Source organism: Pteronotus mesoamericanus, unplaced genomic scaffold (assembly GCF_021234165.1).
Source record: "Pteronotus mesoamericanus isolate MK-2021 breed Mesoamerican mustached bat unplaced genomic scaffold, CSHL_Meso_final contig_263, whole genome shotgun sequence".
NCBI lineage: Eukaryota > Metazoa > Chordata > Mammalia > Chiroptera > Mormoopidae > Pteronotus > Pteronotus mesoamericanus.
The window spans coordinates 5,754,445-5,769,461 of NW_026555112.1; the positions used below are offsets into that span (position 1 = coordinate 5,754,445).

Sequence of the window (15,017 nt, forward strand, 5' to 3'; positions counted from 1 at the left end):
GAAAAGTCCCCCTTCCTCGTCTCCATCCGGTCCCCAGTCGGCGTCTTTCAGGGAGGGACCTCGGGTGTCCGCGCTCCAGGTCGCCGCCCCTGCGGCCACATCACCGGGACCTGGTTTACCACCGCCCCCCGCCCCTGACTCCAACCCCAACCCCAACCCCAACCCCGCCCCAGCCCCAGCCCCGTGCGGTGGCGCGCCTGCGCCTGCGCTGGACCGCCGCGCGGGGGCGGGGCGGGCGGCCGGGAGCGAGCGGGTCGCGGGAGCCGGCTCCCGGGCTGTCAGCGCGGGACTGAGGGGGCGCGAGGAGACGCGCGACCAGGAAGGAGGCGGGGGCCCGGGACAGCCTCAGACAACACCGCGGGGGGACTAGGTGAATGCCTCATCCATTCCCCGACCCAGGTGCCTCGGTCGGGTTTCAGGAGGCGGGGTCCGCTCTCCGGCGCGGCCGCCGCCGGGTTCCGTGGCAGGTGGTAATGGAGGGGAAGTCTCGGCTTTGGCCGCGGCTCCGGGTTCGGGCGCATCCCAGGTACCGGCGGGAGGTGGAGCGGGACCCCAGCACGGGACCCTGGGGCCGGGGCGCGGGAGGGCCGGGGGAGCGGGAGAGGCCGCGCGGCGGGGTCCGCCGGAGCCGCAGAGTCCCCTCCCGGCCCGCGGGCAACGCCAGCGCCGGAGTCCGGCCCGCCGCGCCTGCCCAACCTCGGGCGGGGGGCGGGGGGGCAGACTGGCTGTGGGCACCGGCAGCGCACCCGGGCTACGGTGGTGGGTCGTCCCGGGCCAGGACAGTGGGGCAGACTGCGGGTGGTGGCTCAGTGATGGGTGGGAGGTGACCACGGGTGGAGGGGCTTCGAGGCAGGCTCGTGCATACCCCAAGTCCACTGCTTCAGGGTTTGGTATTTGCTCTGAGTCACCGTGTTCTTTTTATCTTTGTATATGTGGAGCATATCTCAGTAAAAAACCCCCCAAAACTCCGTATTACATACGGATTTGTAATCTGCTAATTACATATCCGTATACGGATACGGAGATTACATATCCGTATGTGTTAGCTATAGTACATGTATATTACACATATATGCAATCTCTTTCTGTAATCGAACAGTGCTGAGATATATTTCACATACTATAACATTCATCCTTTTAACGTGTAGCTTTTAGCATAGTCACAAAGTTCTGCCGTTATCACCACTATCGAGAATATTGTCATTACCCCAAAATGAAACCCTGTTTCCAGTAGCCGTCACTCCTAATTCCCCCCTGCCCCGCCCTTCGGCAACCACTAATTCTCTGTGTCTGTGTATTTCCCAATTCTGGAAATTTCATAGAAATGGAATCATATGTGGCTTTTGGGGATGGACTTCTTTAGCATAGCATAATGTTTTCAGGGTTCATCCATGTTGGATCATGAATCAGTACTTTAATCTTTTTTTATGGCTGGATAATACTTCATTTTATTAGTGTACCACTGTATCACATGTTTTAAATCCAGTCACCAGTAGATAGACATTAAGGATGTTTCCACACTTTGGCCATTGTGAACATTTGTGGATGTTTTTATGTGGGCATATACTTTCATTTCTCTTGTGTATACATATGTATTTAACTTTTGAGGAACTGCCCACTTTTTCAAAGTAGCAGTATTTTTTTACATTCCCACCAATCAGCGTATGAGGGTTCCAGTTTCTACACATCCTCACGGACTCTTGTTATTTATTGTCTATTGGCTAACTTTCATTATAGCCATTCTAGTGGGTGTGAGGTGGTATTGATTTGCATTTCCCTGATGACTAATCATTTTGAGCATATTTTCCTGTGTTTATTGGCCATTATGTATCTTCTTTGGAGAAATGTCTGTTCAGATCTTTTGCCCTTTTTTAAATTGAGTTATTTGTTTTTTTTATTCTTGAATTATAATGTTCGTTTATAGAAAAAAAGTTTGTTAGGGGGCAGGCACTGACTGATAAAGACAACATTAAGCAACATGATGCTTCTACTGAGGAAAGTTAAATAAGTGCCACTTAAGTCTTTCAGAATAAATACTCTGTCATCTTATTGCCCCTTTCTGTTTTCTGATGTTTTGAGAAAAGCTACAAATGTGTGTTCATGACCAGAGTCAAGAGAGACCACACATAGTTGGCATTTTCATATTGTCTATGCTTGGTTTGAAAAACATCCCAGTTACCATTTTAATTACAGATAGCATATTTTGGTGGCTAGCTAAACACACTAATACAAATTAACAATCACCAATTAATCAAAATTTCACATGCTTCTCGGGCAAAGTGGAAGATAGGTTTTCCTAAGTTTGTGTAGTCTTTATTATAATTATATTTATATGTGGTGGCAAATAAATATTTTTGATGGCACTGAAATTAAGAGCCACTTACAGTTGAATGAATGCTGCTATGCTTATTCTTGGTCAATTTCTGGGTGCACACAAATTCAGTAGCTTCAGGTCCATCATAGCAAAAACCAATGAAAAAGCATAAAAATTGGAATGGCCAGGAATTCAAGCCCATTTTTCTATTACTCTAATATGACTGTTCAAAAGTGAACTACCAAATTTCAGATATTTTATAGAAAATAAAAGATTTCCAAGTGGAAATAATGGATAAGTAACTTATTTAAAAGCATGTGTGAAGGAGCATTTGAGACCTTGCTCCTTACCATGGTCCTCTGTGCTCAAACAAACCCTTTTTTAAAAATTTAAATTATATTTTATTGTTTATGCTATCACAGTTGTCCCCATTTTCCCCCCTCTGCCCTCTTGCACCCTGTCTCCTCCAACTGCCTCAGGCAATCCCCACATTGTTTGTCCACGGGTCATGTACATATGTTCTTTGGCTCCTGTATTCTCTGTGCTGTACTCTACACCCCCAGGACTATTCTGTAAGAACCAATTTGTACTTCTTAATTGGTTTTTGCCGAACCCCCTGACCACCCTCCCATCTGGCAACCATCAAAAAATTTCCTGTATCTGTGATTCTGTCTGTGTTCTGCGTGTTTATTTTGTTTTTTAGATTTAATTGTTGGTAGATATGTATTTATTGCTATTTTACTCATATTTTTGATCTTCTTAAAGGAGACCCTTCGACATTTCATATAATGGTTTGGTGATGAACTCCTTTAGCTTTTTCTTGTGTGGGAAGCTCTTTATCTGCCCTTTGATTCTAAATGATACCTTTGCTGGGTAGAGCAATCTTGGCTCTAGGTCCCAGCTTTTCATGATTTTGAATTTTCTTGCCAGTCCCTTCTTGCCTGCAAAGTTTCGTTTGAGAAATCAGCTGACAGTGTTATGGGAACGCCGCTGTAGGTAACTAGCTGCTTTTCTCTTGCTGCGTTTAAGAGTCTCTTTATCTCCAAACTTTGGCATTTTAATTATCATGCATCTTGGCATGGGCCTCTTTGCATCCATCTTGTTTGGGACTCTCTACTGTTGATTCCCTGTAAATTGTACTTTATTTCCATTAGTGTGTCTTTTGTTTCTGACTGGATCTTTTTATGCTATTGAGGTCCTCACTAAATTCATTGAGCATCCTTATACGCAGTGTTTTGAACTTTGCATCCAAGAGATAGCTTATCTTCGTTTTGTGTAGTTCTTCCTCTGGAGTTTTTGTTTTGTTCTTTCATTAGGGCCATGTTTCCTTGTCTCCTCATTTTGGCAGCCTCCCTGTGTTTGTTTCTATGTGTTAAGTAGAGCTGCTATATCTTTCAGGCTTGCTAGAGTGGCCTAAGGTAGTAGGTGTCCTGTAAGGTTCAGTGGCATAGCCTCCCCTAACACCCAAGCTGGTTTTTAAGGCATCCCAACCATGTGGGCTATGTACCTCTTCCTGTTGAAGTCGAGCCTTCATTGTTGTTGGCATGTCAATGGGAGGGATTTACCCAGGCCGATCAGGTGCAAGGACTGGCTGTGATCAGTGACCACCACCTCCAGCGACTGTGGAGGGTCAGCTGTGCGGGATCGCACTCCACAGAGCAGGACTTACTTCAGCAGGGCCCTGGTGCCTGCGGAGTCCACCTCTTGAGTGTGTCGCTTGTGGAGGTGCTGGGGTGGTAGTGATCCAGTGTGGTCTGAAGCTCTCCACTGGGTGCAGAGGCTCTGGGGCCTTCCAGATGGTGCTGGGCCAGGTCAGCCACTGCCTGTGTTTTGTCCAGGGCCACCTGGCATGAGCTACAAAGCCATTTGCAAATAGCTGCTATTTGTGCTGGGCCTAGAGGTACCCATGCGAAGCCAAGCTATGAACCGAGGCCAGCTGGTGCTAGTGCTAAACCTGGGACAACTTAGCAAGAAGTATGGGGCTTGCTGAAGCCAGATTCTGCCTGTTTGAGAGAATTTAGGAAAATCTGAAGCATGGGCCAAGACAAGCCATTCCTATGGAAAAGTCACTGGAAACTGCTTGGGTGGGTCTGAAAGTTGGGTGGGGCAGAGCCCCAGGGAATCACCAGGGTGGGACAAACAGTGTGAGCCAGGTTGATGGAGTCTCAGATATAGTACCTACCTACCTGCCTGCCTGCTCTGTGGCTTTGTCGGGGAAGGGTTCAGAAAAGGAGCAATGGCCTTTGCTAACCCTTGTGTCTGGGAGATAGCTGTACCCCCGCTCTCACCCTGATGCCGGACAATTCGGTTCCTTCCTGTATGTCTCTGGTACCTTTCAAGCTGCTACCCCCACACTGGAGCTCAGAGGGAATGAATTCAAGGAAGTTTGTGCACTGGCTCTTTCACAGGAACTGAAACCAGAAAAATTGATGTTCATGCTGCCTGTCACTACCAGAACCAATACATAGAGACAAGGATTGAATCTTCATGGGCACTTTATTCAATATGCTGGCAATCTGAAGATGGCAGGTTCAGCACCCTTAAAAACCATTTTAACTTGTCATCTCAAGACAACCTTTTTATAAGGAGAAGAAAGAGTGTGTAAGGGGTTTGGATGAAAGGTTAATCAGATAAGAGTTGCAGTTCAGGGGCAGTTTTCCTAGTACTTCTTTATTTGTTGATCAACAGTTCTTTATCTGTGTCATGGACTTCCCTCCCTATGTCATGAAACATAATGGTTGAGTTGCTTGTTGACCTCATGGAATCATGTAGGTCATGCATTCCAGTTCCTGGAATAACAGATTTCCACATGCATTCATCACTTTTAGCCTATCAACTATGAGTGAAGCTAAAATCTTTAACTTTTGAGTTCCCCTGTCAGAACTGCCTGGGACTCCAGAAGTTTCTGTCTTACATAGCCTCAATCCCCACTGCTTTTTATGGCAGAATTTATGGGACTTCCTTTCCTGGCACTGGAACCCAGGTTGGGGGGACCTGGTGTGGGACTGGGACCCCTTGCTCCCAAGATATCCCTCTCAATTTTTTTAAATATATATTTTATTGATTATGCTATTACGGTTGTCCCATTTTTTTCTCCCCTTTATGCCCCTCCACCCTGCACCCAGCATTCCCCACCCCTGAGTTCATGTCCATGGGTCAAACATACAAGTTTTCTGGCTTCTCCATTTCCTATACTATTCTTAACCTCTCCCTGTCTATTTTGCACCTACTATTAACGCTGCTTATTCCCTGTACCTTTCCTCCTATTCTTTCCCCTCCCCCTCCCTTCTGATCTCCATTTCTGTGATTCTCTTCCTGTTCTAGTTGTTTGCTTAGTTTGTTTTCCTTTTTTTTTTTTTTTTAGGCTCAGTTGTTGACAATTGTGAGTTTGTTGCCATTTTACTGTGCATAGTTTTTGATCTTCTTATTCTTAGATAAGTCCCTTTAACATTTCATATAACAAGGGCTTGGTGATGATAAACTCTTTTAACTTGACCTTATCTGGGAAGCACTTTATCAGCTCTTCCATTCTAAGTGATAGATTTGCTGGATAGAGTAATCTTGAATGTAGGTCCTTGCCTTTCACGACTTTGAATACTTCTTGCCTGCCCATTCTTGCCTGCAAGGCTTCTTTTGATAAATCACCTGACAGTCTTATGGGAACTCCTCTGTAGGTAACTGTCTCCTTTTCTCTTGCTGCTTTTAAGGTTCTCTCCTTATCTTTAATCTTGGGTAATGTAATTATGATGTGCCTTGGTGTGTGCTTCCTTGGGTCCCACTTCTTTGGGACTTTCTGAACTTCCTGGATCTCCTGGAAGTCTATTTCCTTGGCCAGATTGGGGAAGTTCTCCTTCATTATTTTTTCAAATAAGTTTTCAATTTCTTGCTCTTCCTCTTCTCCTTCTGGCACCCCTGATTCAAATGTTGGAACGTTTAAAGTTGTCCCAGAGTTCCCTAAGCCTCTCCTCATTTTTTTGAATTCTTGTTTCTTCATTCTGTTCTGGTTGAATGTTTCTCTCTTCCTTCTGCTCCAAATCGTTGATTTGAGTCCCGGTTTCCTTCCCTTCACTGTTGGTTCCTGTATATTTTTTCTTTATTCCACTTTGCATAGCCTTCACTTTTTGCTCCATTTTGCAACCATACTCAACCAATTCGGTGAGCATCCAGATTTCCAGTATTTTGAACTGTGCATCTGACAGGTTGGCTATCTGTTTATCGCTTAGCTCTATATTTGGAGCTGTTATCTATTCTTTCATTTGGGCCATATTCTTTGTCTAGGTGCACCTGTTAAGTTGGAAGGGGTGGAGCCTTAGGTATTCACCAGGGCAGGGTGACCCAAGTCTCTGTATTGTGACCTCACTCCCAATTTTTATGTGCCACATGTGGGTGTGGGACCAGCCTATTCCATGTCTCTGTTCCTCCTACCAGTGTTGATGTGCTTTCTTCTTTAATTCTGTAGTTGTAGGACTTCCATTCAGCTTCATTTCTGGCCATTCTGAAGTATGGTTACTCTGTAGTTTAGCTGTAATTTTAATGTGGTTGTGTGAGGAGGCAGGCCATGTTTACCTGTGCTGCCATCTTGACTGGAAGTCCTCAATAATTCTCAGATAAACTCTTAATTATGAAAAAAAGTGTGTGCAGGGCAGTTCAGTCCTGTGCTTCAACCACCAAATTATAACACAGTGGAAACATTTAACCCAGTTATGCCTCATTGACTCCATCAGTAGAATGAGGCTAATAATTTAAATGTATAACTTGAGCGTGTGGTTTCTTTTGTTTTGTTTTAGTTAATGGAATGATTATCAAACATTGAAACTATAACCTAGCTAACCTAATATTTTTCCTGACTTACGCAAGGGATGTATAAATATCTTGTAGCTACAAGTGTTTTCTCCAGTTGGCCTTCCCTGCCTCCTGGAGGGGGCGGTGGGAATAGCTTTGGGGACATGATCCCCCTGGAAAATGCTGGGCAGAGTGGACCTACCTCCTTTATGGGAGACTTCTAGGCACTCTTTATCATTTCTCTGAAATTACTTTAGTTAGATTTCAATAAGTTTAAAATAAAATATCTATCATCTACTATCTATCTAGTAGGGTTCAAAGGCTAGAACTATCAGATAGTCTATTTAATGTAAATAGATAGAATCAGATTACTTTTTCCTTGATCCGGCTGCAGGGAGGAATTGAGAGTTTTGACTTGGGGGTGGCTAGGAGAGGTAAGTAGTATGGGGTCATGGAACATTTTGGTGGTTTGGGCAAAACTTGCTTTATTTTTAGAACTGTAGGTGTTGAGAATGGAGGTCTATGGAGAGCATAAAGAGTCTGGAAGGTGAGAAAAGAAAAGCATGAATGAGAAGGCGTTTGGAAGGGACGATTGCAGGGTATAAGACACATTCAACTTACTCAGACATCTTTGCCCAAGAAAAAAATTTTAAATAGGAAAAGTGGAAGAAACCTTCTTGTCCTTCCTTTTCTTTCTCTTCTCATTTCATTTGCTCCACCTAGCTCCTCCCCGCTTCCTGGTGAAGGTTTTCAGTGTGCTAATTACACCCTTTCTCTCTCCAGATTCTCGTCAAATTGAGACAAATTGCAGAAGCCAGATGAGAATTAAAATATTAAAATACAGTTTCATTGCCATTTCTGATAAAGCTGGATTGGAGAATTTAGCTTAATACTCTCTTCTTTCTTAATTTGCCTACCCACTCAAAACTGCAACACCTGAAAAACTGCAGGTCTGTCTTCCTGCTGGGAGGGAAAGTCCTCTCTCAGGGAGTTGATCTCGTAGGAGTTGGAATAGAAAGGAAAACTTTCTCAGCCTGAAGGCGTGCAAATCCAAGAAAGCCAGTGAAAGCTCTGGGGTGGGGCTTATCTGGAATTGACCTTTATCCCTATTTTAGCCACTACGTAAATCGTAAATCATTTTCCTGTAGAAGGAACCACTGCTGCAGTGGAGAGAAAGACAAAGTGTCACTTCGGTCCTGGGTGCTGTTGTCATTGCAAAGAGGAAAAGAAGCGGCTGTGATCTCATTGGTTGTGTCGTGGGTAGTAGTGTTTTGTAGGCTAGAATAAGAACTTAATCACCATTTATAAAAAGAAAACTAAGAACATGTTTTCCTTGGAAATAGCTAAACAGTTTTAAAGTGGATGATCATTTCATTGTGTGGTTAAAGATAGATTATTCAAGTCCATGTTCTTGCTTCACTCCTCCAATGTATGTTATATCTAATGTGTAATAGGCACTAGGCCAGGCCCTTGGAATTCATCAGTGGACAAACTTGCTCCCATGGAGTTTGCATTCTAGAAGGTCAAGCGCAAGTATAAGAAAGCATCGTAAATGTTAAAAAGCATGGAGTACTTTGGGACCACGGAGGAGGGGGAAGTAATTAATCTAAGAGGGTCAGAGCTGAGATCGTAAAGTAGAATATGAAGTAGCCAGGTAAAAGAGAAGAGTAAGGATGAGCCAGAGCGTTTCAGCAAATAAAAGAACAGGTGGAAAGGCTAAGAAGTGTGAGTGTCGTCTACTAAAGTAGCATTTTTCAAACTGCAGGCACTTGGACATCTACCAGTAGATTGTGAAATCAGTTTAGTGGGTCTCACACAGATACTTGTTAGAAGGTGCTATGTAGGTATAAAATCCTTACATCGGAGGAAACAGAAGTCTAGTGTGACCACAGCGGAAGATCTTGAGTAGGTGGGGATGATTCCATGATTATATAGGATTTAGTTAAATTTATTAAAGACTTTGGATTTATATTAGAAGAGATGAGAAGGCATTGAAAAGTTTTAATCAGGGCCTGATAGATCTATATTTTCTACATATTCCTTTGAATGCCTAGTCTTTCAAATATAAACTTCAAATTTCTTGGTCCAGTGTTAACACGTATTCCAAAATTGGTTTTAATCTCTTTTTCTAAAGAATCATTCCACTCTTTTTTATACTGGACCCTTCCATTTTGTAAAGATTCCTTGTTTGCCTGAGTGTCTTTGAACCAACAGAAAGATCTGTGAAATTTCCCCTCACAGACCTTTTCTCTGTGTTGTTCACCTTGAATCTCTGGCATTTAGCAAAGTCCTTGGTACCCAGTAGAGACTAAGCAAATCTTTGTTGATGGAGTGTAAATATCCTTAACAGGAGAATTGTTGCATAGCAGCGAAACGACCTTGATGTTGTTTTAGAAAAAAGAAAAAGGTTTTATTAGAAATTCTTTTCTTTTAGTTGAAATCATGTGATAGAACCACATTCAATTACTTAAAAGGTAATTTAACAAAAAGCACTCTTTTGTTAAGACAGTAGCAGAGATAAGAAAAAGAACATCAAACTTTGTGATTTTGGGATTTTGCCCCCTTAGGAGTACAGAGCACTAAGCGATCGGTCATGGCAGGAGGCAGTTCCGCTGTCTCTTCTATTTTGTTTGAACAGAAAGGCATTTTCTGAGCAATCACCACAATTAGTTTATAAAGATGGCCGGGGACAGAGGGAATAAATCAGATTAAAATGTATCACTTATGTGAGATTAATGGAGAGGCAACAGAAAATAGATTTTGATCTAAAAAGAAGTAAAAATAGAACATCTGTACACCCCAGAGAACTTACAAATAAGAATTTAATGATGTCAATTTGTTGCCAGAGGATAATTATTATACTGTCACAGTACTGTGACTTCACAGAATTAGATCGGGAAACCCATCTGTGAAGGAAAAATTTTTTCAGGGTATGGTTTTGATAAGTGGCAAGAGAAGTTATGAAAAATTCATGAAAGGTAGAGTGATTTCAATTTCTGAAACAAATTTCTTTTTAATGTATTTTTGAGATGTGGAAACTTTGCTAATTAGTTTTGTAAATTAGGTTTTATGTATCTTAAACATGAATGCTAGAATCAAAATTTGCTAATATAGGATGGCTTTTAAAACTCATTAAATTTTATATTTATATGTTCTACAGAGTCCTATTTTAAGCTGTGCTTCATAGAACTTAAACTGAAACTAACTTTTATAAATTCACCCTAAGGAAATAATTCTAGACATGGGAAAGTATTATGCACGAAGATTTTCATTTTCATTGCAATGTAATTTAGTCAAGAAAATGTCCTGCTATAGGGAAATGATTTATTAAAATGTGGCTGGCAATCCACTTGAAGAAATTTAACCATTAAAATACTTTTTTGGCCCTGGCTGGTGTGGCTCAGTGGACTGAGCACCGGACTGTGAATCATGGGGTTGTCGGTTCAATTCCCAGTTGGGGCACATGCCTGGTTTTTGGGCCAGGTCCCTGGTGGGGGTGCGTGAGAGGCAACCACACATTGATGTTTCTCTCCCTCTCTTCCTCCTTCCCTCTCTGTCTGAAAATAGTAAATTTAAACATTTTTTAAAAATGCTTTTTTACACCAGTGTTTTCTATAAAATAAAGTGCTCAGTATAAACAAAAGTTCAAATAATATAAAAATATGCAGGACTTAAACAGTGAAAATTGTATTTCAAGTCCTTTTTTACCCTACCAAGATAGGCCAGCCCAGTTCCCCAGAGGTCAGTGCTCTGAGCACTTTGGTAAAAGTCTTTCCAGACTTTTTTCTAACTCAGTGGTTTTCAAATTGTGCTCCAACAAGGGGTTTCCGGGTCTCCTCAAGGCAAGTAAGATGGGAGCTGAGTGGAAACAGGATGCCTCGGCCTGAACTGCTTTCACCTGTTTTATATATTGGGCTTCACATAAAATTCAATTTAAACAAATAATGTCTCTGCATTAAAAAGAAATGTTTGAAAACAATGAGCCTAATTTAGAAAATGAATCCCTAAGTCCCCTACTCAAGAATTCCAGATCTTTCCCAGATTTGGTGATTGGCCACAAGGATTCGCTCAGACTGTCTTCATTTTCCCAGCAGTTTTCTGCCTGGTTGCCATATACATTGTTAGAATATACTTCCCCTTCTTTTTTTCTCCCTCTCTCCAAATCTGACTCTCTCTTTAAGGCTGAGCTCGTTGTTTTGTTCATTCCTTCTTTTAACATGTACTTAGTGAACACCTACACTTTGAATAATATTAAGTGGGGAATATGTAGAATTTTATATAAAAAATTCATGGACTAATAAAGAGTGACCTTCAGTCCTGGCTGGTGTGGCTCAGTGGATTGAGTGCCGGCCTGCGAACCAAAGGGTCGCTGGTTCAATTCCCAGTCAATGTGCATGCGTGGGTTGCAGGCCAGGTCTCCAGTGTGGGGCATGTGAGAGGCAACCACACATTGATGTTTCTCTCCCTTATTTTCTCCCTCCTTTTCCCTCGCTCTAAAAATAAGTAAATAAAATATATATATATTTTTAAAAAGAGTGACCTTCATGTGTAAGTACAGTGATAAAAAGTTAAGAGCATTCGGGATATGGATACTAAAGATATAAGTAGTCTCTCCCTTCTATACTATCTTCAGTGGTGCTTCCTCATATAAAAAGGGCATTTATAATACAGTTACATTTCTGGGTCTTTGGTAGTTATTTGTTCATTTATTAATCAATAGAAGATAATGCAGAGAGTTTACCTGTGAATTGGGGATGAGACCCAGAAAGGAGTTGTTTTCATTCTTGAACAATCAACTATGTCAAAAACAAAACAAAACAAAACAAAACAACAACTTGAATCCAATTTACTGGATGCCAGTGTTGGGCATGAGCTGGGAGGGAGAACCGGAAGGACCTTGGCTCTGTATTCCCGGTTCCCCATGGTCACTTACACAAGTGTCACTACAGAGAATGTCTGTAGTGTCTTCCTTATCATTAGTTGTTCAGTCAGAAAGTCGTGAATTCAAGCTCTGTATCTTTATCTTACTAACTTTATGGCTTGGACATATTACTTAACCTCTCTGAGCCTCAGTTTCCTAAACTGTAATGTATGAACATGTCTATCTCCTAGGGTTTTAAAAAAAGATAATATGAGATAAGTCTGTATAGATGGAGTCTATTCTTTTCGCTTTAAGTGGTATCAGCGTTCTGTAGAATAGGTGGTGGTTCTCCTCTCCTTTGGGTTTAAATTTTTATATATTTTGGAGGATTTATCGATTAGACTCTAGTCCTTTGAGGAAGTAGTGTTTTGTTTTTGGGTTGTTTTTTTGGCTGAGAGTGGCTGTTTAGATAAGCTATTCAATGTTCCTGGTAAGGTAAGTATAAACAATATAGGAAAGTAATAGGGCGAAAGAAACATATAGTGGGGAAATAAATCTCATTCATCATCATCCAGGGTGTTATCCTGACACTCAAAGCACACCGTTGCACCTATGATAAGAAAGCAGTATTAGTAGGTAGCCCCTGAGTCCGAAGGCTGGCCTACTATTTTTCTTCATTATATCTGCCACTTTCTTGTATCTTTTAGATAACAAAAAATGAATAAAGAATTTTAATAGTAACTTCCTAGTTCTCTTTAAGTAGAAAAAACAAAACCCTTGAACTCTAACATTTCTAAATTGTAGGGTTCCAAAGTAACCCCAGGCAAATTCATGATGAATTCTACTTTTCTAATGCATAACTATCTCATTGGGTAGGCTTAGTTCTTCAGTTCACAGTAAACCTTACAGAATGGTTTAAGGTAGTCTGTTTTATTTGCTGATTGTAAAGATTTATTTACATATCTTTTTAAAATGAAAAGATGCATCAGATATGACATTTAAATTTAAAAACAGTATCAGAACAACTTCCTATTCCAGCTTTCATTTTTTTTTTCCCAAACATTGTGGTTTCCTCAAGACCTGTGTTGTTCAGTATGTATAGGCACCGTTCAGTGTGTGTATATATACTTTATTGCATGCTGGCAGTTTAATTATAAGTAGGATGGGTAAGTTGTATAAAATGTAAATATTAAACTTCAATTGATTTTTTTAAATGACAAAAGTGCTTTACTCATTAACAAGAAACATTTTAAAGATTAGTAAAGAATGCATTTTCTGATTTTCAGAAAGATACAAATATAGAAAACTTCACAAATTTGCATGTCATTCTTGCATAGGGGCCATGCTAATCTCTGTATTGTTACAATTTTAGTTTATGTGCTGCTAAAGTGAGCACTCAGTGGATTTTTTAGAGAAAATTGGAACAAAAGAGTTTATCTGAAAATTATAAGCCATGGATGGGTTCAATACGGGAATGTATAATTTTTTTTAATTAAAATATAAAATCCTTACTGGACCAACATGTTTTTGACAGAGAGAGAGAGAGAGAGAGAGAGAGAGAGAGAGAGAGATCAATGTGAGAGAGAAACATCGTTTGGTTGTCTAACCAGGGATCAAACCTGCAACCTGGCTATGTGCCCTGATGGGGGATTGAACCTGCGACCTTTTGGTGTTTGGGATGATGCTCCAACCAACTGAGCCACCTGGCCAGAGCACAATATGTAATACTTTTGTGATTATGTGGTATAGTATATTCCTTAGTAAGGGAAGAAGAAATGGGAAGATAGATTTTGAACCTTTTATGAGAATGTGTAATAATAATTATGATGATGATAATTAGCTAACATTTACTGAAGGTGCAGTCCACTGTTCTAAGCCCTTTGCATGTATTATGTCATTTAATCCACACAATAACTCTATGAAGGAGATATTTTTTTCTTGAGGAAACTGAGATATAGAGACATAGGTCCCACCTCTAGTGAAAATCAGAATTTAAGCCAAAGTAGTTTCACTTGAGAGCCCAGGCTCTTAACTGCTATCAATATCATTAGTGTGTTGACACTTCTTGACATTGAATTTTTTGGAAGCAAATCATCTCTCTTAACTGAAGTGTGAAGATTTGCTGGATGAGTCACTTGAAATTCCCCCATAAAATCACTCAATGCAAGTCATGTTATTTGTTCATCTAATGAAAGCATAGCAAGTATCTTGGTAAGCTATATAGAGTTTCAAACATAGCATAAAGCATTTTCCAGAGATTCCACATGAATAGTACAACTTTGAAAAGGTAGTTAATATTCTGTTTTTGAAAAGGTATTTCACTGAAATACGTATTTTCACTCAGGTATGGGATTTTAACTGTGCGTAGATTTTATAATATGAATTTAGACTCAGGCTACTCCTTACAATAGTCCTGTCTCAGTCCCCAGGGACATAGCTTACTAGGCAATCTAAGCATGTGCTCGAGCGTTAGAAAGGGAGCACCAAAAGAGAGAAAAACATCTAAATAACTTAATGTTTTGTAATTTTTAAGAACACAATGAAGTCATCTTTTTGGGAAAAATACCATTTGTGTCTCAAATTTTGTTTGGAGTTGTTATGGTTTTGAGTTCTGTGTGGTTGATTGTGGAGGAGAGAGACACCGTTGCTGAGATGGTGACCTGGCCCCGCCTCAGAGCCTGGTGGGGAAGAGACAGTTATTGATACACAATCAGCTAACAAATACGATATAAATAAGATCATGGCTCTGAAAAACAAATACAGCGATACATAGTTGTCTGAAAGTGTTTAGGATGTGCTGATTGAAGGAAGGCTGTTGCCTTTGAGTTCTATTGTTCTCACTGCGGAGTGCGTGGAGAGGGAAAAGTAGAAAAGAGAAGAAATTCTAGGGCTCCTGGGAGCTTTAGAAATAGTAAACTGTAAGTAGCCATTAAAAATTACTTTTTAGAATAATACTGATAAGGAAAAACATTTGCCATTGTTTTGAAATGCAAAAAGCAGGATGCAGAACAGGATATAATGTGGACCTATTTTTGTTTTAAATGTGTGTGTGTGTGTGTG

General features: G+C 41.0%; 1 protein-coding gene and 1 non-coding gene across 2 annotated transcripts in view; one reads left to right on the forward strand and one right to left on the reverse strand.

Annotated features, from left to right (window-relative positions):
• Nucleotides 1-246: 246 nt before the first annotated feature.
• The window catches only part of SLC41A2 (solute carrier family 41 member 2), an 87,999-nt gene continuing 73,228 nt past the window's right edge, over nucleotides 247-15,017 (forward strand). Inside the window, exon 1 of the mRNA XM_054574597.1 lies at nucleotides 247-370. The gene's annotated coding sequence lies outside the window, so the exon portion shown is untranslated. The remainder of the gene's footprint in view (nucleotides 371-15,017) is intronic.
• LOC129071457 (U6 spliceosomal RNA) lies at nucleotides 13,250-13,353 on the reverse strand. The gene has a single exon (XR_008529242.1). It is a non-coding gene; the product is annotated as a U6 spliceosomal RNA (small nuclear RNA).